This window comes from Odocoileus virginianus, chromosome 4 (assembly GCF_023699985.2).
Source record: "Odocoileus virginianus isolate 20LAN1187 ecotype Illinois chromosome 4, Ovbor_1.2, whole genome shotgun sequence".
Taxonomy (NCBI): Eukaryota; Metazoa; Chordata; class Mammalia; order Artiodactyla; family Cervidae; genus Odocoileus; species Odocoileus virginianus.
This window is the reverse complement of record NC_069677.1, coordinates 78,540,025-78,565,650: the sequence shown is the minus strand read 5'-3', so window position 1 is coordinate 78,565,650 and position 25,626 is coordinate 78,540,025. Positions and strand designations below refer to the sequence as shown.

General features: G+C 40.2%; 1 protein-coding gene and 1 non-coding gene across 2 annotated transcripts in view; both read left to right on the top strand.

Annotated features, from left to right (window-relative positions):
* Positions 1-25,626, top strand: part of DSCAM (DS cell adhesion molecule) — an 808,668-nt gene that overhangs the window by 279,892 nt on the left and 503,150 nt on the right. The window lies entirely within an intron of this gene.
* LOC139034887 (U6 spliceosomal RNA) lies at positions 18,443-18,549 on the top strand. The gene has a single exon (XR_011487465.1). It is a non-coding gene; the product is annotated as a U6 spliceosomal RNA (small nuclear RNA).

The following is a 25,626-nucleotide window of genomic DNA, read 5'->3' as shown; positions in this document are numbered from 1 at the left end:
ATCCAATCATCTCATCCTCTGTCGTCCCTTCTCCTCCTGCCCTCAATCTTTCCCAGCATCAGGGGTCTTTTCAAATGAGTCAGCTCTCCGCATCTGGTGGCCAAAGTATTGGAGTTCCAGCTTCAACATCAGTCCTTCCAATGAAAACCCAGGACTGATCTCCTTTAGGATGGACTGGTTGGATCTCCTTGCAGTCCAAGGGACTCTCAAGAGTCTTCTCCAACACCACAGTTCAAAAGCATCAATTCTTTGGCACTCAACTTTCTTTATAGTCCAACTCTCACATCCATACATGACCACTGGAAAAACCATAGCCTTGACTAGATGGACCTTTGTTGACAAAGTAATGTCTCTGCTTTTTAATACACTGTCTAGGTTGGTCATAACTTTCCTTCCAAGGAGCAAGTGTCTTTTAATTTCATGGCTGCAGTCACCATCCACAGTGATTTTGGAGCTCAGAAAAATAAAGTCAGCCACTGTTTCCACATCTATTTGCCATGAAGTGATGGGACTGGATGCCACAGCCTTAGTTTTCTGAATGTTGAGCTTTAAGTCAGTTTTTTGACTCTTCTTTCACTTTCATCAAGAGGCTCTTTAGTTCTTTTTCACTTTCTGCGATAAGGGTGATGCCATCTGTATATCTGATGTTATTGATATTTCTCCCAGCAATCTTTTTTTCTTGTTTTTTTTTTTCTCCCGGCAATCTTGATTCCAGCTTATGCTTCCTCCAGCCCAGCATTTCTCATGATGTACTCTGCATATAAGTTAAATAAGCAGGGTGACATGGAAACACATTTACTGTGGTTCCAAATCCTTCCTTCACCAGAAGGAAGATTTGTGTTTTCTTTTATTCCATCCATTATCCCATCTCCCTGATGGGAGGTTTTAGATGATTATTAAAGTCAGTAATCACAGTGAACCTCAAGAGGGTTGTCTTTTGTTTTTGCATGTGAATTTAGTCAGCTGAAATCCTGACCCTGTCTACATTTGCTTTCTTTAGTATGTTGTAGTTGTGTCTTTTCTCCCTGTGAACATCATTGGTTGAATCAGGCTTTCAGCTAATTCCCTAGCAGGGGTGTGAGGAGGAATCTTTGTATCACAGACTTTCCCTTTTGCTACCTATGTGATATTTCAGTCAGCAGAAGAACCTTTGTCACCATTGATGGGTTGTAGAATGAACCAGACAGAAAGTGAAAGTCCAAAGTTGAGCTTTCTATGGCCTCCTCCAGCCCCAGGTGTATGTGAGGAAACTTTATCTCCTTGGGCACTTGTCTCCTTATCAGAATGGGAGGGTCACTGGACTGGAAGATGGTCATGCCTTTTTTCCAGTTATTTTACTGCTTGTCAAAACCCTGGAATTCTGTTTATTCATATCACGCTTGTGTAATTGAGGGTAGTGTCAAAGAACTTACAAAGTCAGAGAACTCTTTATGTGGGACACCCCTGGTAGTCCAGTGATTAAGAATCTGCCTCACAATGCAGGAGGCATGGGTTCGATCCCTTGTCAGGGAACTAAGATCCCACATGAAGCAGAGCAACTAAGCCCATGAACCACAACTAGAGAGAAGCCCACGTGGGGAACAAAAGATCTGGCATGCTGCAATTAAAACTCGATGCAAATACATACATATTTTAAGAAAATCTTCCCCTAAAAGATAATCCTTTATGTGAAAAGGGACATTGAAAAAAAAGTGGAATAAGTACCACAAACTTTTCTGCTAGCCTGAGAAAATCCAGGGCTTCACTCAACTCTCACTCCATCCTTGGCTGTCTCCTCCTGAAACCCCCTCAGGGCCCTGGCTCCAGCACCCAGCCCCATCTCCCCTACCTTGCTTCCCTTCTGAGCATGATCATACCTGGGGTCCAGGATGTATCTCTGTTTATCCTCTCTGGAGGAGAAGCTCCTGGAGGACAGAGATCTGCTTGGCTTCGCTCTCTGCTGCTGTGTCCCCAGCATCCCGATGGTGATTAGACAAAGCAAGCACTCAGATTAAATGGGAAGAATGATGACTTCTTCTCATTGATCACATTCCCCATACTGCAGTTGATACCATTAATTTACTTGTTTAGTAACTGAAAGTTTGCACCTCTTAATCTCCCTTACCTATTTCTCTCATCCACTCTACTCTCTTTTAAGATAACTTTCTGAACTGATTCAGATTCATTTCCACCTCCTCTTGACAGGCTGTGTAGAATACATCTTTCAGAGGCAGAAGTGAGAAAAGAGAAGGACCCTGGTCCCCACCCAGGGTAACTGGATGGCTTGGACAAGAAATGGACCCTCCAAGTTGTTTGCTCTTCTGAGAAATGAGACTTACAGTGTTTGTGCAGAACTCTTGGTTGTAGCACAATGTTCAAAAAGTTATCTTAAAAGAGAGGAGTAGGGGGATGAGAGAAATAGGTGAGGGAGATTAAGAGGTGCAGACTTTCAATTACTAAATAAGTAAAACAATGGTATGAAATATACAGTATGGGGAATATGATCAGAAATCAGGTAATATCTTTGTATGGTGATGTATGATAGTTAGACTTATCATGGTGATTTCTTTAAAATGTAGGAGAAGCATTGCCCATGCATTGGGCATCAGGAACTAACATAGTGTTGTGGTTCAGTTAAAAGCCAGCAAACAAACAAACTCATAGAAAAAGAGATTAGATTCATGGTTACCATAGGCAAAAGTTTGGGGAAGAGGGGGAGGTAGATGAAGATGGTCAAAGGTATAAGCTCCAATTACAGAATAATAAACTGTTTGTTGTTGTTTAGTCACTAAAGTCATGTCTGACTCTTTTGAGACCCCATGGACTGTAGCCCACCAGGCTTCTCTGTCCATGGGATTTTCCAGGCAAGAATACTGGAATGGGTTGCCATTTCTTTCTCCAGGGGATCTTCCCAACCCAGGGATCCTACCCACATCTCCTGCATTGGCTAGTGGAATCTTTATGACTGAGCCACCTGTTAAGCCAGAATCATAAGTACTAGGAATGCAATGTACAGCATGATTAATATAAGTAATTCTGCTGTATGTTATATCTGAAAGTTGTTAAGAGAGTAAATCAGAGTTCTTATCACAAATTTCTTTTTCAATTTCTTTTACTTTGTACTTAAATGAAATGATGGATATTCTATAAATTTAATTGTTCATGATGCATGTGAGTCAAATCATTAGGCTGTATACCTTAAACTTAATACAATTATATTGCAATGAAAAAGGGAGGGAAAAGTTAATAACTATAAGAATTTTTGTTTTACAAAAGGTAAGACACAAGGTATGGTCTCTTGCTAGTTTTGCCATGTTTTTGACTTTGAGACATGTTTTTCAGAATAATGGCCAGTGATACCATTGTTGGTATTGCCAGCTATGCTACCTGTCAGCACATTACTGTCCCAGTGTGCTGAGCCTTTAAATCTGCCATCTCATTTACTATCTCAGTGATTCTGTGATGACAGGGCTATTAGTCCCACCACTTTATGTATGAGAAATCTGAGAGTGTAGTTAGCTTTCTTGGTGCTCAGAGTCTTCAGATTTATCAGCGAGCATTGAATCTGCTCCTCAATGCTCTGGGTGAAAGTCCTGCAGATACCTGTGGGTGGGGAGTGTACCCAAGTCTGGGTGGAGAGGGGTTCCAATGGTGGAGCATCACTGAGGGGACTTTGGAAACTCACCTTCTCCAGAGTGTCATTGTCCAGCATTCTGTTAATATTCTTTGTGTATATATCTCCTGGAGAAGGAAACCCCACTCCAACGTTCCAGCCTGGAGAATTCCAGGACAGAGGAGCCTGGTGGGTCACAAAGAGTCAGACATGACTGAGTGACTAACTTTCACTTTCTTTTCATATTCCTGAGTAAGCTGCAGACACAGTATAAGAATCCAGGCATTTGATTACAGGTATGACCTTTCCAATTGGTATGGAAACTGTTTCATTTTAAGTCTACTTCTTATGTGCCCTGGGGCTTCAGATCACTCTTGTGGGCTGCCTTAAAAAAACAGCAGAAACTGCTTACCAGTCCCCATGCATTCAACTCAGGGGAAGAGGAATTCGTGTTTAGATTTATTTTTGAATCCTAAAAGAGATTGGCGGATAGAGGGAAAGGGATGTATTAATTTATAGTGGTGGATTAAAAATAGAGACAGTCCACTGGTATAGAAATTTTGCCACTATTATCCAGACATAACCCAGCAGAGGACAAAAGAATATAATATATCGATTATTTTTAAAATAGTTAGTGATGAAAATGGTTTTGAGATGACTATAGGTGCTAGGTTCCAAACTCTACACTTCATCATTTTCACACATTTGATAACATCGTATTCATTTTTAAAGATGATTTCAAAAATTATAAGCTTGTGTTTTTTTAAAAAAATTTTCTTAGATGAGATATCCTATGTCTGAAAGGATGGTAATTCATTATTGTTTACTTTTTCATTTTGTTTGGTGAGAAAGCATGAATAAAACATTAATTGTACTGGGTTGATTGCCAAAATATCAAAGTCATATTTTTGGAGATGAGAGTTTCAGGTTAGATTGCGGTTTCTTCATTGATTATTCCCATGGAAAAAGTGAATTGTTGATAGATTACAATTCCATTGTGAATAATCATTATTTTCATAGTCTTTGAAAAATGGTTCAGAGAAGTGGAGAGGACTTCAACAGCAGGGCTGTGATGTGTTACATGAAATAACTTGCCAGCCTTTTCTTTTCTTTTTTTCATGTGAATATAGTCTTGAGTTTCTAATTATTAAGATAGAAAATCTGGCTCTTGAAAGTAAGACTACAGAATTATAATTATGCCTGTGATTTCTTTTTCTTCACATAAATGGTTTCACTTTCTTATTTATGAGAATAAAGTTTTTCTTCTTCACCTTTGGTCAAAGTAATTTCCTTTGTTCTGATGCAGTTATTTTTCTTTTCAAATATTTTCCACATGTAGAATAGAACAAATTTGAATAGCACTCCTGGAAAAAAAAATTATTATTGTTTTGTTTAGATTATGGGAGAATGAAAGACTAGACTATGAGCATTCTATGCTGTAATTACATATATTATAGTATTATTTTTTGCTTTCCTAATCAAACATTTCAGAGAAGGCAATGGCAACCCACTCCAGTACTCTTGCCTGGAAAATCCCATGAACAGAAAAGCCTGGTAGGCTGCAGTCCATGGGGTTGCACACGGCTGAGCGACTTCACTTTCACTTTTCATTTTCATGCATTGGAGAAGGAAATGGCAGCCCACTCCCGTGTTCTTGCCTGGAGAATCTCAGGGACGGGGGAGCCTGGTGGGCTGCTGTCTAAGGGGTTGCACAGAGTCAGACATGACTGAAGTGACTTAGCAGCAGCAGCAGCAATCAAACATTTTATCAATCATTTTTTATGAACCTGTAGTAAAACAAAAGTAAGGAGTCTCCATGATTCCAACAGGGAGAAATCTATTGCTCTAAAACTGGCAATTTCACTACATCACCACTAGCTGAAATTTATGACATCCATCAATGCTTACGAAAACTTTTCCCATCCTGGTCCCTATGTGGGATTAATTACAAACATATTCCTCCTTTTAAAGATGTTGTGACCAGTGTAGATATTGACCAGGTGATAGTCATAAAGTAATTTTTCCTGAACATGTGGCAATGTATAATGTCATGAGGTTATGTGCTGCAGTTGAAGGAGAGGAGACTGAAGTGAAATGGCCCCTGGCCCTCCCCAGGGTGGTCAAGCGGTCCCCAAAGTCCCTGGTGTGGATCTGAGGTGTAGAGATCAGGGATGATGTGAGTCCTGGCCTGACAGCCAGACACAGTGTCACTCGCTCACTGGACAAGAGGAGAAGGGAAAGGCTTGTCAGTGTCTTCTGAGCAGGAGTCTGCGTTTTCAGTTCTCCTTGTATCAGTTTTACATAGGCTCTCAGTACCTGGACCCCTAGCCTCCCAGTAAATGGAAGCAGGTGAAAACAAAGATGTGTGAAGTCATAACTGTGTGGGCAGTGCTGCACCAGGATCAGCTGTTTGTGCTCCAGAATCAAATGATTGACTGTTGGTGGGGATTGAAATGCGCTCACGCGTGCTGAGCATGAGGGCTTTAATCTTCACCAAATCCACTGAGACAGCTAAAATTTCATAGAAAGGTGACAAGGATTTCCTAAACCAAATGCAAATAGATGTTTAACTTTCAACTGCAGCTCATGCCGCAAAGTCTTTGCAAATGCCTGAAAGAAAACCCTGGTTTGTAAATCAGAGAATGTTGATTTTTTTTTTTTTTTTTACAGAAAATTGCTATTTGAATGGTCTTAAATTCCAGCCTCTTAAAATTTGTTTAGTTATTATATCGCTGATGAGTCTTATGAGATTTCAACAATTGATGTGTGTTATGTAGAGATAATGTTATTTGGAGACCTTTTTAGAATTTGAGAAAGACTTACCAAATGCCAAATTTAATTTTCTGTGATAAAGACCATGGACTTTCATTCTTTTGGCAATCCAGCCATTTATGGACTACACATTCTCTTTTTTCTTTAATTAACTGATGCAAATAAAATATTATGTAAAACAATAAACATAGAAAACATTTTCCAACATGAATACATAATGTAATTAACCTATACTTATGAACATCTCATTTAAAAAAGTCAGTGTGTTGATTAGCATTTATGTTAGGAAAAATGTGTCATGTTAACAGTTACAGCCCAGATTTTGTCATGAAAATTATGGGCTTTTTGGCTCAGACATGGCCCTAGATTTCTGGTCAGAAAAGAACACGTGGGTAAAAATTAGATGATTTCAAGGTAATTTCCAGTTAAAAGTCTATGATCTGTGACCATTTTTGTATCCTCTCCACTGGATCCTTGTTTCATTGATGAGGTTATTACAGGTTCTGTTATTATTAGTTTCCTCCCAGAGATGTTATTCTCTTTGTATGTGTTGTTAGTTGCTCAGTTGCGTCTGACTCTCTGCAACCCAATGAACTGAATCCTGCCAGCTCCTCTGTCCATGGAATTCTCCAGGCAAAAATACTGGAATGAGTTGCCATTCCTTCCTCCAGGGGATCTTCCTAACCCCGGGACTGAATCCCAGTCTGCTGAACTGCAGGCAGATACTTTACCATCTGAGCCACCAGGGAAGCTTATTATTTAGGTCTTTTTTTGTTTTTTAAGTAAAATGATTTTATTAGATTTCTTTTTGTTTTTTAATTTTGGCAAAGGTATGTCCCTCAATGAACCCCTGAACCACTCATCTGCTCTTTTAAATTTTCCTGCAGTGGAATCAGTGCCTGGTTTCTCTTTGCATTATAATAGACGTCATGTGATGTGGACGCTGCCCTGATGTAGTCTTTTCTGTCATTTAGCGCCCAGCTTTCCCCTGTAGTTTAATTTTATGATTGGAATCAGGGATTGTCAGTTACAGAAATTTGCATTAGAAACAAATTGAGGACCATGTCGATACTGAGAGACCAGGTTCCTTCTGCAGTGGTCAGTGGATCCCCACGAAAGCTGGGCTCCAAGCCTGGGTCTTTGTCTGCACGCTGTCTGCCTTCCCAGTAGATATCTACTGCTGTGCTGCTGGGAACGCCTGACTACACCCCAGCGTGTGCTGAGCCTTTGTGCATCAGCTAGAAGCTGGTGGGAAATGCAGACTCTCAGACCTTGCCACAGACCTCCTGCATCAGAGCCCACCCTCTAACAACCTCAGGTGATTCTCACACTCACTGATGTTAGAGAATCTGGTTCTTGTCCTTTGATGGACCTTTTGCCAGGAGTTCTGAGTGTTTCCTCCCACGTGCACCTTTGTTACTCTCCTTAGCCAACTTTGTCTCTGGGATGTTGAACAACCAAACACAACCCTCTCATTTCATCCATCACTACTGATGATAAGCGTGTGGGGTTGTTTTCCTTTTGTTACCAAGTCCAAGCTTGCTCTGCACATCACACGAAAGGCCAATGAATCCAAGAAATGAGGCGTTGAGGCAAGGAAGAGACTTTATTTGAGGAGCCAGCAGACTGAGACGATAACAGACTAGCCCCTCAAAATAACCATCTTATCAGGGTCTGGATGCCAGGAGGTTTTATAGATCAGAGAAAGGGGGAGGTGAGGAAGCAAAGTAAGAAGGCTGTTAATCTTGCAAACATCTCCCAGAATGGCAAACCTCAGGCAGGGGATGTGTTAATTTCTTCCTTCCTGACATCCACAAGCTATAGGGCTCTGAAGAAAGGCAGCTTTAGCTTAACAGTCAGGCAGAGGGGCAGGATTCTCTGAGGCAGGCCATTCGTATGATTATAACAACTAAAGCAATGAAAAGCACATCAAAGAAACAGTTCCAATGTGGCATCAGAATTGGCTTCCTCCCTTCAACTCTTTTACTATTAGACAAGGAAAAACAAACCCTCTCTGACATCATCCATGTTCCTTGCCACTGTAATGACATACTGAAAAAGAAATGTATTATTACTCTTAATTTTTTGAACATAGGTCTCGGTGAGCATTTTTCTTTAACATGTTAATAGAATTTCCTCATTGGTCTAATGGGTTCCAGTACTTCCCATTTCTCTGCTCCTTTTTGTCTTCTTATACCTATGAATCATCAGAGTCATCAAAATGGATTTTGACCGTTCAGATTCACAGTTCCCACCTCTAGAGTAGTGGGACCACAGGACCCCAGAGATGGTTACCTGTGAAAACCTTCTCCAGGGTTTCTGATGATGTGTACATAGTCTAGTGATGGGGCCTGTTGACCTGGCTCTGCAGAGTCCCTTTCTCCTCTTTGAGTGATGGGTATGGAGTGAGAACTAGTTACGCTGGTGGATGTAGAAATGCTTTACAAACTGCCCAGGGTTCCTCACATTACCATGGGCACCCTTTGTTTTTTCTTTATACCCAGAAATTCTTGCTAATTGCTCAGTTCCATGCTTTTCCCAAGCACCTCCCAGCACTTCTGTGATGGAAGTTGATTTCAGGCCTTGTCATTTTACACTCCAGCTTCATGTCTGAAGCAAAATCCAAACTGTCTTCCATCTGACCTGCAGACAGATTTGCCAGTTTTTGAAATTTGTTTATTTCCCAGGCCTGACCAGTGACCTCTAACTCACATGTAGGTCTTTGAGTTGAGGCTACTGACGCTGCCCTCCAGCTCTGTCTTAAACTAACCTTCACATAACATCCGGGAAGGGAACCAACAGGAGCGCTCGTGGGAATATGATCAGATTTCCCATGCTCCTTGTCTTCCAGATTTCAACATGACACTCATAGGCCATGGGGATCAAGTTATCGGTCTTTCTCTGCCTGATATAGAATTGCTTTTCCTTTCAGTTTTCTTGAGGTGTAATTCCATCCACACCAGCAATTTTGCCCCATTCCTTAACATGGAGTAATCTTGCCTTTCAAAACACAGAAACCCTTTGATCACTAAATGTACCCTCTTTGATCTTTTACTGTTCTTTTCTTGCCAAATTCAGATACTCAGTGGTCAAACTCTGAGATGCTGAGCACTCAGTTTGAACGTAAGTCCACAAATGTGATGACTTGGTTGATGTGGACCCCAAACATCACTGCACTATAGACAGTCCCTGTCACCATATCATGTGGGTCTGTGGACACCTTTAAGAATGAAACAGAGTCTTCCCAGTACACCAGGCCCGAGCACTTGTCTCATGCACCCAACCTGGGCTGGTGATCTGTTTCACCCTAGACAATATACATGTTTCAATGCTGTTCTCTTGAAACATCCCACCCTCGCCTTCTCCCAGAGTCATTCATTTCAATGTATGACAAAAACTACTGTAATGATGTAAAGTAATTAGCCTCCAACTAATAAAAATAAATGGGAAAAAATAAATAAATAAATAAATAAATAAGATAATTCATGAAAAGAAAAAAAAAAATAAAGGTCTATTCTTACAAAAAAAAAAAAAAAAAGATGAAACAGAGGTGGAACTATAAGGTGATGAGAACATTGGGGATTTTTCAAGTTGATGATATTCCTTCACAAATGGAATGATTTCTTTGTGTTTCCAGAAGACTTTTGTGCTGATGGACCATGACCAGGCTCATGGGTTACACGGCATCACACCAGGTAAAACGACAGCGACCGTGTCAGCCAACATTTCTAGAATTTAGCTTCATCATCTGTAACACAAGGTGGCACACACAAGATACTCTATATTCTACCTTCTTCCTCTATGAGGCCTCATTACACAGGCACATGAGCACAGTTCTTCTGAGATTATCCAATTCGTATGTGGGTTTCCTTGAAAATTTAGGAAAGACTCAAGGACTTTCCTTAGAGCCAGTTGGCTGATCAAAAGAAAGTTCACATTTTTGAAAACACAGCATGTGATGCTAACTCAGCCATTGAAAGGAATGAAATCATGCCATTTGCACTCTGTAATACAGAGTGAAGTAAGTCAGAAAGAGAAAAATATTGTCTATTAACACATATATGGGGAGTCTTGAAAGATGGTATAGGTGAAACTATTTGCAAAGCAGAAATAGAAACCCAGACATGGAAAATAAACATATGAACACTAAGGGAGGAAGGAAGGGGTGGGATAAATTGGGAGAATGGTATTAATATATCTACACTATTGATACTATGTATAAAATAGATTACTGAGAATCTACCACAGAACACAGGGAAGTTTATTCAGTGCTCCGTGGTGACCTAAACGGGAAGGAAATCCATAAAAGAGGGGATATATATCCACATATAGCTGTTTCACTGCTGTACAACAGAAACTAACACAACGTTTGAAAGCACATACACCCCAAATAAAAAAAGAGACACTAGGAGACTGTGCATTCTAATGTTCTTCAGCTACACATTTTTGTATGGCTATGACTGTAGTTTGTTTTGATGATTATATAGCTAGAAGGTAAGTTAAGAATCCAAAACCCTAATACTGAAAAATATGTTTTCTAACCAATCTTATGAAATCCCCTCATTTTAAACACCTGTATGAGAGCGGTGGTGGGAATAGTAGGTTACAAACAGCAATATGGTTGGGAGAAATTTTTAAAAACTAAAAAATACAGGGATTCTCTCCCTCTTTGCTCTTTTCTGTTTTCTCCTGCCTGTTCCTCTGGCTGTTCTCGGGGTCCTCAGTGTTGCAGTGATGTTGGGAGCCGAACACTGGGGACTGCTGAGATAGGTGTCAGGTGTCAGGAAGAAAGGAGGACAAGGAGGTGCCTACTTCCTCCACTGGCCCTGCCCAGAAGAATTTTCCTGTCTGAGGGTTCCTTTGTGGCCTTTAGTTCCAAAAGTGGATATGCCACAAATGGGAGTCAAACTGCCAAACACGAAATCAATGGAAATCAAACCCCCTCTGGAATTGTTAATATAATCTGTTCTCAACCTAGAAACCGGTGGGGACTGTGCAGGGCACAGTGTGTACTTGCCCCAAATAGCCTTTTATTTCACTGGCTGGACCCATTACATGCCATCGCTTTCCATTTATAAAACGGGTCTCTTGGAAAATTCAGTACTGGTTTCATAGGCATGCTTTTATGATTCCATCTTGTACTTTTCTGAATTCTTAAGTGGGTTTTCTGCAATAGTTCATCTACAGTCAGTTGTCCTTGGTCTTTTTCTATTGCTTTCTAAAAGTTTGTGGTAAATTTAAATTCTCTCTTCTGTTCATGAATTTAATAGCCTGCTCCACTGTTCAGATATCAGCGTGCCATCTATGTTAAGGTCATCTCTACATTTACTTGAGGACGATCACTGTTACACCCATTACTCTGTCTGACCCAAGGCTCTGCTCCTATGTCTGTTTGTCCAAATCTAGAGTACTTTGTTCTAAATGCCACCATTTTTCTTTCAGTCAGGCAATGCTCAAACACCATCTCAACTTCTAGTAAGTATTAATGAATAAGGCCTCATGTTATCTAACCAGAGTTTCATTTTCTGTGGATCTTATCTTTAGGTACAGGAGATGTGTGCAGAATCCCAATGACTGGAAATCTCTGAAATATTTATTATGTGTGTCCATATCTGTTTGCCACATGGCTATCTCTTCTGTGCTCAGTGGGGCATTTGAACACTTTCTGGGTATTGTTACTAAGGTTATATGTTTACTACAAGCATGTTTATGACATATAACCTAGCAGTGTTTCGTTCTTGCTCCTTCTTGCTGGAAATATTAGCTTGGTTGCTGAATCTGAAGTGCGCATGTAACAGAGGATATGTTTCTTTGTGTGTTTTATACCATTTTGGCTCTAAAAAATACCTATAAGCTGAAAGTCGTGAGAATACATTTGATTTAAGTGCTTTTTGAATAACATTCTCATTATTTAAACTCAATTTTGCATGCTGGTTCATCCCTTTTCACTGATATTTGATATGAAGATTTTGATTTAGATTTGAACTCAGCCATAGGGATATACACATCAGAACTGGCTTTTGAATGAATTACTTTGTGAGGTTTCATTACATATAGTCCCCAAGACTATCAAGCCAATCCAAGGAGGGCTTAAACAGGTACCATTAAAAACAGGAATTAGGACCCTAATCCTAAGCCACGGAATGACATTTATCTAAAGTAATTACCTTGTGACCCAAACACATTTCAGTAGTATTTGTTAATCTTGCAAGCATATGGGATCAGGGAATTAAAAATAAGAAGCAAATCAAATAAATGTGACTTTGAAAGTAAAACATATATTTGAGTTACTAGTTTATATTTTTAAAGGAAAAATTAAAAGAAATACATTTTGCTAATATGAAAAGGTCATTGTTAAGCTTTAACAGAGAGTAAAACTAATTTAGTATTAGTTATGAATTACCAATTTGAATATCTTTCCATCTGTTTCAAGGTGAAATCTATGTGTGAAACCTGAATGCTCCAGTGCCAAGGGGGCCCATTTATTTAATAGCAGGAAAATATCCCATGCCAAGTGGACAAAGCTAGAAATTCACCTTTTGGAAAGAGTGAAGGAAAGCTTAAGTGGTGATCTGCCACTTCTTTGTGTCTCTCTCCTCATTCCAGCTCCCCTGCACACACACGTGGGGGAAACCATGAAAGTTGCTGCAGTTTTAGGATAAGTTTTGAACTGATACAAACCTGAGTTTGAAACACGGTTTCCCCACTAACTAGGTGGGCAATCGTGACTGTGCTATTTGAGATCCTTGAGCATCCCTTTCCACACCTGTAATATAGGAATGGCAACCTCCCTGCCGGAAGAGGAAAGATGTGAACAGGTGCTCTGTAGGCACTTCTGGGTCAGAGCTTGACACGAAGTCCCATAACCTAGTTGGCTTTGAACAGTAGCAGTACCCATATCTGGCAGAAAGTACCCTTTGGGTGTTGAGGAACACTAGACTCTCTGTCCCCACCCCAGTAGGCTGCAGGGCCCACCCTGAGCTTTGAGAGAAGACCAAAGTGTTGCCTTCTTCATTTAAAGGATTCTCTTATGATTTAAAAGGACTAGAAGTTTGGGATTAGCAGAGGCAAACTATTATATCTAGGATGGATAAGCAATGAGGTCACAAGCAACTATATTCAATATCCTGTGATAAACCATAATGGAGAATAATATGAAAAAGTGTATCTGTATAGCTTAGTCACCTTGCTATACAGCAGAAATTAAACACAACATTTAATTTATTTATTTTTCCATTTATTTTTATTAGTTGGAGGCTAATTACTTTACAATACTATAGTGGTTTTTGCCATACATTGACATGAGTCAGCCATGGATTTACACGTATTCCCCATCCCGATCCCCCCTCCCACTTTCCTCCCCACACCATCCCTCTGGGTCTTCCCAGTGCACCGGCCCCGAGCACTTGTCTCATGCATCCAACCTGGGCTGGTGATCTGTTTCACCCTTGATAATATACATATTTCGATGCTGTTCTCTCAAAACATCCCACCCCCACAGAGTCCAAAAGTCTGTTCTGTACATCTGTGTCTCTTTTTCTGTTTTGCATATAGGGTTATCGTTATCATCTTTCTAAATTCCATATATATGCATTAGTATACTGTAATGGTCTTTATCTTTCTAGCTTACTTCATTCTGTATGATGGGCTCCAGTTTCATCCATCTCATTAAAACTGATTCAAATGAATTCTTTTTAATGGCTGAGTAATATTCCATGGTGTATATGTACCACAGCTTCCTCATCCATTCGTCTGCTGATGGGCATCTAGGTTGCTTCCATGTCCTGGCTATGATAAACAGTGCTGCGATGAACACTGGGGTGCACGTGTCTCTTTCAGATCTGGTTTCCTCAGTGTGTATGCCCAGGGGTGGGATTGCTGGGTCATATGGCAGTTAGTTCTATTTCCAGTTTTTAAAGAAATCTCCACACTGTTCTCCATAGTTGCTGTACTAATTTGCATTCCCACCAACAGTGTAAGAGGGTTCCCTTTTCTCCACACCCTCTCCAGCATTTATTGCTTGTAGACTTTTGGATAGCAGCCATCCTGACTGGCGTGTAATGCTACCTCTTTGAGGTTTTAAAATCAACTATACTTCAATAAAGTTAAAAAATAAAATGAAAACTAAAAAATAAAGTTGTTAAAAAAGTGCATCAAAGAAAATACCAAAATTTTGAGTAAACACTTTAGAAGAGATGTGTTCAGGGACGTAAGGGACAAGAGCATGTACTCAGTATTACTAATATTAGAAACACTGTAATTTAAACCACTATAGAATGTAATAAGGGGCTTCCCAGGTGGTGTTAGTGGTAAAGAACCTGCCTGCCGATGCAGAAGACTCAAGTTTGATCCCTGGGTTGGGAAGATCCCCTGCAGGAGGGCATGGCAACCCACTCCAGTGTTCTTCCCTGGAGAATCCCATGGACAAGGAGCCTGGTAGGCTACAGTCCATAGGGTCGCAAAGAGTTGAACATGACTGAAGCAACTTAGCATACACATGCAAGCAGAATGTGATAAAATATTTCACAGACCATCAGAATTTTTTTAAAAAAAGATTATCAATAAAAAAAGAACTCAGTTTAGCCATAGTCATGCCATCTTCCTCATTCCTATTTATTATTTGTACTTGTTGAGTTCTTTTTTTTTTTCTATATGATTGGTCTTTTTAGTATTATAACTTCCGTTTCATTTTAATTTTTTCTTTTGTATTTCATGTCTTCTTTCCAATTTCTTTAAGTTTCCTTCATTCTTCTAGTTTATGGAATTGGTTTTGGCTGACTCGTTTCCAGTCTTTCTCTCTTTTAAAAGGAAATGCATTTCAAGCATAAACTTTTCTCTAATGAGCACTGTAGCTACATTGCACAAGACATTTAAGAAAATATACCATTGTTTATTTTTAGTAGGTCATTTAAGCACATTTATATTTCCTTGAATTTCTGGCATATTTGGTATTTTCCATTTATCGATGTTGTTGATTCATCTCCTCCCCTATCGAACTTCCCTGCTCTTTGTTTGATGACTAGTGCTGTCTCCATTTCTTCTATTGGTGTGGAAGTTACACCTTCTCCGACTTCTCTGTGCTGCATTTTGGGTGAATCATCATACCAACTTTTTCTTCACTGTTCTTCTTCTTCCGTGGCTAGTCTGAAGTTTGTTTGTTTTTTGTTTGTTTGGGGTCAGTCTTAGAGGATTCTCTGTTCTCAGGTTTTAGAGGATTCTGGGATTCTTATTTGGTCCAAGGGAGAAAACAAGGTGATCAGGTGGTGAGGGAGCTCCAGGTTGTGGTGAAGAGAACAAAGATGTTAAAAGAAATAGAGGAAAGAAAAAAAAAAGGGCATTTTTAATAGGAATTCTGGAAGAAGACAGTTGGAGAGGCAGTATTTGAAGAGATAAAGTCTGAAGGAGAACTTCCCTGGGGGCCCAGTGTTGAAGAATCCACCTGCAAATGCAGGGATTCAGTTCAGTCTCTCAGCCGTGTCCAACTTTTTGTGACCCCGTGGACGGCAGCATGCTAGGCTTCCCTGTCCGTCACCAACTCCCGGAGCTTGCTCAAACTCATGTCCATCAGGTCGGTGATGTCATCCAACCATCTCGTCCTCTGTAGTCCCCTTCTCCTCCTGCCTTTAGCCTTTCCCAGCATCAGGGTCTTTTCCAATGAGTCACTTCTTCCCATCAGGTGGCCAGAGGATTGGAGCTTCAGCTTCAGCATTAGTCCTTCCAAAGAACATTCCTTTAGAATTGACTGGTTTGATCTCCTTGCATTCCAAGGGACTCCCAAGAGTCTTCTCCAACAAATGCAAGGGACTTGGGTTCAATTCACGTGCCATGGAATTCTGCAGGCAAGAATACTGAAGTGGGTAGCCATTCCCATCTCAGGGGATCTTCCTGACTTAGGGGTTGAACCCATGTCTCCTGCATTGCAGGCTGATTCTTTACTGTCTGAGCCACCAGGAAAGCCCTTATTTATCTAGTCTTTAAGTGGTATTTAGTCTATTCATATTTAATGTCATCATCAACATAGCTTGTATTTAGATCTTTATCTTGATACATGTTTCTCTGTTTGATTTCCTGACTTATTTTAAGTGACCAAGTAATTATTTAATTTCTATTAACTCTTTAAGTATACATTTTTGTATTATTTTGAGTGTCACTAGAAATTACAATATGTATCTTTAACTTGCCACAGTTCAATTTCCAATTATATCATCAAACTCTTTGCAAGATGTAGGCATGCCATGATTATATACATAATTCCACTTATTCAGCTCCCACTCCTTGTGCTCCTTTATTCCTCTGCTTTGAATGAATGTAGCCTAAATCTATATTGTTGTATATATATTACACAAGCATATATATGTGTCTGTACACACAAATACGCACATATTAAAAATAAATAAGTCTCTTATTTTTACCCATACGTTGCACTTTCTATGGTTTTCTGTGTGTGTGTGTGTGTTTCTTCTGCAGACTTGAACTTTTTTCTGAAATTGTATATTGTTCCCTGACGAAGTTCTTTTAGCATTTCTTATACTACAGATTTATTTTCTGGCTGCAAAATCTGAAGTTTCCTTTGACTGAAATTGTCTTAGTCTAGCTTCCATTTTTTATGTAAACTTTGGTAAGATATAAAATTTTATATTAACAGCTTTTGAAAACTTTATTTCACTCTGAGAAATTCAGTCATCTCTCTTCTCATGCTTTCCTTATATATGACCTGGCTGGGGTTTTTTTGTTTTATTTTTGGTTATGTTAAGATTTTCTTTCCAGTTTTGGTTTTCAGCAGTTTGCCTGTGATGTGATAGGTGTGACTTTAAAATTACTTTTTAAAGGCTTATCATGTCATTTGCTGAGCTTCTTGGATATGTATATTGATATATTTCATCAATTTCAAGTTTAGTAACTTGTGTCTTAAAATAATTTTTATCCTATATCTCTCTTCTCCCCTTTGGGAATTTCAGTTATTTATATTTTTTGATAGTATATTATATGTCTTGGGTATTTTTTTTTATTTTATTTTTTTGCTTTTTTATTTGCTTTTATCTATATAGTGTCTATTGACTTGCCTTTGATTTCTCTGATTCTTTTCTCTGTCCAGTCTGCTAATAAGCTCATCAACTGCATATTCCCCTCTGACATCACATAATTCCATCATGATGGTTCCATTTCATTTTCCTTTTTACTGTTTCCACTTATGTGGAAAGTCTTTATCTGCTTATACTTGTCATCCACGTCTTCCTCTAGATCTTTCATCATAAATTCTTTAGACTCCCTGAGTGATAATTCTAACATCTGAGTCATTGCCATATTTGTTTCTATGAACTGTTTCCTCTTTTAAATGTAGTCCTCTTTTCTCACTTCTTTGTGTATCCTGTGATTTTTTTATTTTAATGTTACACTGAACATTGTGATGGGATAAGGCATGTTGACCTCCTGAGAAAGACGTGCCCCATGAGTTTGATGGTTTGAGACTGAGTTAATCTAATGTGTGGCTGAACTGTCCCTGGACTCTGTTGTAGAGTTAGAATTTTAAGTTAGACTCAGTTCACCACTGAATTTTACACATGGTGGAGATGGGGTTGGGACTTTGCCTTCAGAAGGCTCGGGGTCTGAGCACCAGTCAGGCTCTTTAGATCTCTTTGTGCATCACAAGGCTGGCTACGAGCTTTCCAAACCATGGCAACGCTGTCTCTGCTTTGCAGCCTGCCTGCCAGCATTTTGAGTTTCTGGTGCGTTCTCTTTGCTCTGTAGACCCATTTCTGGCTTTATGCACCTAGGGCATCTATTTCTGCCTTAGGGCATGGCCCTCTCAGCCTTTGTACTTGGTGAATGTCCAGGGATTTTGTAGGGATTCATCTCAGTTCTCCTGTTCTCCTTCCAGCTTTCAGCATTTACTATGTTGCTAAATATATTCTTGCCTTCTTAATTTCCTACCATAAATTTCCCTTTTTCTATTTATTAATTACATATTAATAAATATTCTATGTTATTATATTTATTTACATTTATGACATCTTCCTATATTGATATCTTAAATGCAACTTGGGGGGTTGGGAAAGGAGGCATAAAAAACAAAGTAGCATGCTTACTCTGGCAGCACATATACTAAAATTGGAACAATACAGAGAATATTTGCATGGCTCCTGCACAAGGATGACACACAAGTTTGTGAGGTGTTCCATATTTTTAACTGATCCACAGACTATGGTTACCAAAGGGGAAAGTAGGGGAGGGATAAATTAGAAGTCTGGGATTAACATATACACACTACTCTGTCAAATGAACTAGCAAGTACCTACTCTATAGCATCAGAGCTATATAATTGAACTGTGTTTGATATTTTGTAGTTATCTATAAGGGAAAGTAATCTGAAAAAGACATATATAATATACATGTATATATTTGACTCTCTTTGCTCTACTCCTGAAACTAACACAATATTGCAAATCAACTATACTTCAATAAGAAAAACAAAAGAAAAGAAGAAGCAAATAAATATTGGAGGAAAACTCCCCCAATTCTGTAAACCTTACTTAAATAGATAATTTCTCATTTATACCAAAGTGAAGTTTGGAAATGAAAGTACATAGCTCCGGTTCCAGGTGAATTATCAGCGAGGGTCCACTAGAGAAACAGAACCAGTCAGAGACAGATAAATAGATGATAGAGATGGATTTCAAGGGATTAGCTCACACGATTATGCAGTTGTGGTGAGTCTGAAATCCAGAAGACAAGGCATCAGGACAGGGTGGATGCTCTGGGGTAGGGTCTTATCCTATAGTCCACAGGCAGGATTTCATCTTCAGGGAACACTCATTTCTGTTGTAAGTTCTTTCATCTGACTAGATGGTGCCTACCCAGATTATCTGGGCTCATCTCTTTTACTTAAAGTCAATTGGTTGTTGATGTTCATCACACCTAAAAAATAACCTTCACGGCAACAGCTGCACCAGTGTTTGACCGAGTGTCTGGGAGCTACACCTAGCTCTAGGTTGACACGGAAAACTGGCTATCACAGTAGGTAAGGGCATAGCCTGAAGCTGAAGCTGGAGCTCCATTACTTTGGCCACCTGATGCAAAGAGCTGACTCATGGAAAAGACCCTGATGCTGGGCAAGATTGAGGGCAGAATAAGAAGGGGGCAACAGAGCATGAGATGGTTGGAGGGCATCACTGACGGAGTGGATCTGAGTTTCAGCAAACTCTAGGTGACAGTGAAGGACAGGGAAGCCTGGCGTGCTGCAGTCCATGGGGTTGCAAAGGATCGGGCATATTCTACAAGACAGTACAGTATGTAGTAAGGAGTAAACATTAGGGAAGAAAATAGATGCAAGTGAGAAGATGAAAGGGTTCCTAACTGTTAATCATCCCAGAGAAACGCAGGCTGGGTGTCCTCGACTGTGCCCGGGTCTGTCATTCAAGCGACCTCCCTGTGTATCACAATGCTCCTTTCTTTAAGTCTGAGAGGAATCCTACTAAACAGGGGAATAAACATTCAGTCTGGGTTCAGGAGTCAGCTGCTTCTGGGATTGTCTGAGAGAGCCAGCTGCCCAGCACCTGGAGACTCCCAGGCCCACGGGAAGCCCTTCTGTCAGGGCGAGAAGCTTCCCTCAAATGCAGCCCTTCTGCCGCAGAAAGGGGGCTGCTTCCAGCTGGCCCACAGCCCAGGTTGCCCTGCGTGAACTCCTGGGGCCCCTCTCAGATCATTCTGCTCATTGCACCCCAACAGTCTTCAGGGGATACATCAAAATTTTCACAGAAGACATTTTGTTTTGGCAACATACAGTTATTTGGTCACAGTCCTTTTTTCCCCACTACCTTTCTGTATTTACGCAAGTTTTTACAATGCAAATATATTAATGTTATAATAAAAAATCAATACAATAGCATTTTTCATTTTAAAATTTTATTTATTATTGGTGTCTAATTGCTTTACAATGCTGTGTTGCTTTCTGCTGTACAACAAAATGAATCAGCTAAACGTGTACACATATTCAGGTTTCCCAGATGGTGCTCATGGTAAATAACCTACCTGCCAATGCAGGAGACATGGATTTGATCCCTGGATAGGGACGATCCCCTGGAGGAGGGCATGGCAACCCACTCCAGTATTCTTTCCTGGAGAATCCCGTGGACAGAGGAGCCTGGTGGGCTACAGTCCGTGGGGTCTCAAAGAGCTGGGCCTGACTGAAGTGACTTAGCATTTGCATACATATATCTCGTCCCTCTTGAACCTCCCTCCCACCTCCTACCCCTCCATCCCACCCCTGTAGGTCATCACAGAGCCTGGAGTTAAGCTCTCTGTGCTATATAGCAGCTTCCCACTAGCTCTGTTTTATCCATGGTAGCGTAATATATGTCAATGCTTCTCTCTCCTTCCCTTCCTTCCCTTCCGGTGGAAATTAGTTTATATTCTGTAAGGAAGAAAATAGGATTGCTAACACTGTTTTCCTTTTCCATGTCTTCACCTATAATTACCATAAGCATCTTTCTAATACAGCCTGGAGGATCAGTGTGGTGGCAGTGGTCCATGAGGACCAAAAAGGATTCCCTAAAACCTGGGAGAAGCCCCCATTTTTAGGAAATGGGAGAGTTTGTACATTCAGAATGTTGGGAATGGTGACTCTAAATTCATTGGCTTTTTTTCAAGTAGACCAGCCAGTCTTTAAAAAGAAAATGTGAATCATATCCTAAAACACTTTGTGCCTTAATAAAATTAGCTCAGTAACTTTGCTAATATGGTCTCTCTGTTCTTATTACTTCATGAGAAAGTGTCTGATTGGAATAAAATTTAGATAAGACATTCTGGCACATAAAGAATACTTGGAAAGGGAAAGAAGCAGGTGGTGCACATACATTCTATATCCATTGCTGAATGCTTTAGTAAAAAATAGTTTATACATGAGAAGTGGAAGAGATGACCAGACAGAAAAAATATTAGGCAACACTACCAGGAATATGGAAACAGAGCAGGGTGTTGTGGGGCATTCAGGACTGAAGCCTCACTCCCTGCCATGTCCTCTGCTTGCCTTTTATCTGTAGAAAGACTTCATGCAAAGGATAAGTTTAATCAGAAATATAAGAAAATGCAGAAACAAGGGAAAAGCAAACAGTACAGAATAATAATAGTTCAGTCGTTAAGCCAGGTCAAGGACCTTCAGTTTCTCCCCAAGGGCTATAGCTAATTCTCTGAGCCTTGGCCTCTGAGCTGTCTTATCTTATTCAGTATCTACTGAAACCCCGACCAGGTGGAAAAAGTTAACTGCATGATGACCAGACTGTGGCCATGATACAAGTTGCCACAATTCCAAGAAATGGCCTCGAAGAAATGGGAACAAACCGACCCTGGAACTGAAAACTAATTGTACTGAAAACAATCAAGGTGATGCTGGTCAGACCACTGATGGCCAATTTCAAAATGACTGTCAGAGATGACTGTGCTGTTTCTACATGTAGCCCGCCTCTCTCTGCCTATACACCCTGAAACACTCCTTGAAAAGCTCTTGCCCACTGATGGCAGAGGGAAATTGGACTTTGGACATGAGTCCACCTCCTCTCCCAGTTGCCAGCCTCCAGAATAAAGCTATTTTTCCTTTCTACTTGCCTCTCAAGTATCAGCTTTTAGAGCCGTAAGCAGCCAGACCAGAGTTCAGTAACAATACTGGCTCAAGAGCTGTGGTCTTAAAGAGAAAAAATTCTCTTAGAAAGTAACCAAAGATATCCCAAAGGCTGAATTTTAATGTTTTTCAGACCAGTGTTTCTGATCATTTTCAAGTCAATTCAATTTAACAAGTAATATTCATATCTGACACTAATGTGTCAGGAATAATGATACAGTAGTAAACAAAACATACTAATGCTTGCCCTTGTAGGGCTAATGTTGCAGCGAGAAGAGAGATGATAGACATGAAAAGTCAGTTACAAGAATTCATTTGAATCAGTTCTAATGAGATGGATGAAACTGGAGCCCATTATACAGAGCGAAGTAAGCCAGAAAGACAAAGACCATTACAGTATACTAACACATATATATGGACTTTAGAAAGATGGTAACGATAACCCTATATGCAAAACAGAAAAAGAGACTCAGATGTATGGAACAGACTTGTGGACTCTGGGAGAAGGCGAGGGTGGGATGTTTCAGGAGAACAGCATTGAAACATGTATATTATCTAGGGTGAAACAGATCACCAGCCCAGGTTGGGTACATGAGACAAGGGCTCGGGGCTGGTGCACTGGGAAGACCCAGAGGGATCGGGTGGAGAGGGAGGTGGGAGGGGGGACTGGGATGGGGAGTACATGTAAATCCATGGCTAATTCATATCAATGTATGACAAAAACTACTGTAATGATGTAAAGTAATTAGCCTCCAACTAATAAAAAAAAAAAAGTCAGTTACAAAGTATGTTAAAGTGATAATTAAGATAGGGATGGGGAGGTGTGGAGTGTGATATAAAATTAGAGTTATTGTAAGAGACAAAAAATATCCTACTTGATCCATTCCTTAAAGTGGGTCCTGTTTGGTGTAGCCTAGTTCATGATGGGTAACTGGTGAAACTGGCTCTGATTTCTTGAGACTTAGTCTGCGTGCTCTGGTTCAGTGTTAAGAGCAACTGAGAAGAGAATTCTGTAGACTTGTCACTCCACAGTAGACTCTGTTTTTCTTGTAGTTTGATGGGAGTAGGAAGAGTAGAAACAAGTTATGTCTTAGCGATGGACATGTGAACGTTAAGAAGTAAGCTGCCACGTGCAAAGTCAGCATAGTCAATAGGTGCTGAAATATCAGGTTCCTCGCATGAGTGACCCCGAAGCCAGGGCCAATTTACCCCCTAGTATAACAGGCACAGAATCTAGGGCCACAATAATTTTAAAAGCCTGTGAAGCTGTTTTGATTTCTTTTCAAATCAGAAGAAAAAAATGAAAACAATCCAGTCCAGATTTCATTTGTCTTTATATTCCTAGTCATAAAACATAATTTTAAGTAATTTTTATGGAGGAAAGACCTATGAATGTCTTAATGTGGCCCTTCCCATAACCCTGTGCCCTCCATAGGAACAGCTCTCCTTCTGTTTCTGCATTTGAGAGAATTTCTCCTCACGGAAGGAAAGGTGCTTATTCATTTGGAATGGGGACATCAACCCACACCTGCGCCCATCCTCCTTGTGTGCCATAAAGAGATACTCAGCAAAGAACTTCAGAAGTGAACATCTTACAATATTATCTTGTAAATATAGGGTCCCAGTTTTGCAAAGCTTCTAGAGAAGTAACATCAAGGGAGGAGCATGAGTTTTCTATTGTAATTGCAATTTTAAAAAATTAATAATATTAAATTACAAACAGCATTTCTTTTAAACAAAATATATGTTCAGAATTTCTCAGACACATTAATTATGCAAAATTAATTTTAATATGAATCGGAAAAAGTATTGTGAATTCAATCTTCGTGATGGAGACTATGTTTTCAGAGGTTGTTTTGGGAAGGGAACTTCTGTTCCATTAAGAATTTGTTCCATCAAAAACGTCTGTAAGCTTTTCGGAAGGGTGGGCAGAAATGTAGCATTTAGATAAAACAACTGTCATTTTGGATCAGTGTTTTTAAATATTCTTCATAGTGTGATTTTATAATAGAGAGAAATGCATTTTAAAAGACAGAGAGAGATGCCTATAGAGATGCAAGGAGACCATCACTGTGCTCATTTCCCCACTAGGTAACACTGTGATGTTATTGTTATTCAGTTGCTAAGCTGCCCCTGACTCTTCATGACCCCATGGACTGCAGCATGCCAGGCTTCCCTTTCCTTCACCATCTTCTGGAGTTTGCTCAAATTCACGTCCATTGAGCCTGTGATGCCATTTAATCCTCTCATCCTCTGTGCCTTCTCTTCTCCTTTTGCTTTCAAAATCATTCCCAGCATCAGGGTCTTTTCCAACGAGTTGGCTCTTCATATCAGGTGGCCAAAGTATTGGAGCTTCAACTTCAGCCACAGACCAGCACTGTGATGCATATCACTTAAATGAATGAGTCAACAAGTGAATTAACAAATACATGCAGGGATGGCTGAGTTAATGAATGAGTGAATACTCCCATGAAAGACATAATGAGTAAATGAATGGATGAAAGCTTGAGTGAGTGACAATTCTTGATGAGTAGATGTCTGTGTTAGTGGTGATGTGATTTCCTCTTCTCTTTAGCTGACTTTGTTTTTTTTTCCCCAGAGAAATGTGGCATCGACCCCACCGAATGTTTCAAACAGTGATTTTGTTTTAAAAGCATTCTGTGCCACATGATGCATACTGCCTTGGACTAAAGAGAGTACTGCAAATAATTTGGAACTCAGTTGAAGATAAATGTGCTAAATCCAGTCCATGATAAATTCAATCACTCTAGAGCAGTGAAGAATGTGTTGGATGGGGGACAGTTTGGTGGAAAGCCAATCTGTGATGAATTCAGGCCTGAGAACCAGCACTCACCTAGAGAGCCTTCAGCTGTCCAAGTGTGGCTGAGGCTCACAGGTCCAGCTATTGCTGTCTTTTAATGCAGAGCCGCTTACGTGGGATTCCCTCGATTACGTTATTAAGATTCCATCCTGTTACTTCTCATCTCTCCCCTTCTCTGTGTGATGAAGTGTGAAACGTATGCTGGGCTGTGGCACCCTGCCACCTTCTCAGGAAACGTTCCCAGACAGGACTGGCTCTTCCTGAGCCGCCGTTTCCCAGAGTTGATGGTGCCAAATGCAACTGCGCTGTCTCCTGAAGCACATGCTTACGGCAGGCTAATTGGAAAACCCTGAACCATGAAATTTAGGACAATAGTAACATATGTGGAAGTGAGAAAGGGAAGAAAGCTAAATGATCCATTTAGCAGAGGGGAAATAGAATTCGGTTTCAGTTGGGACTTCAGTGTCTACACTTTCAGCTTGAGAACCCACATTTTAGTTTTATCTATGTGCCTCTTTTCATGAAGCTCCTGTTGGCTGGTATGTCAAGTTTACATGGTGATGCTCATGTTGAAGAACCCACCTGCCAATGCAGGAGATGCAAGAGACTTGGGTTCCATCCCTGGTTCGGGAGGATCCCCTGGAGGATGGCATGGTGACCCACTCCAATATTCTTGCCTGGAGAATCCCCATGGACAGAGCAGCCTGGTGGGCTACAGTCCATAGAGTCACAAAGAGTTGGACATGAGTGAAGTGACTTAGCAGTCAGCGTGAAGTTTACATGGTTATTTTCTCTGGAACTCTGCATTCAGAGTTCCACTGACTCAGT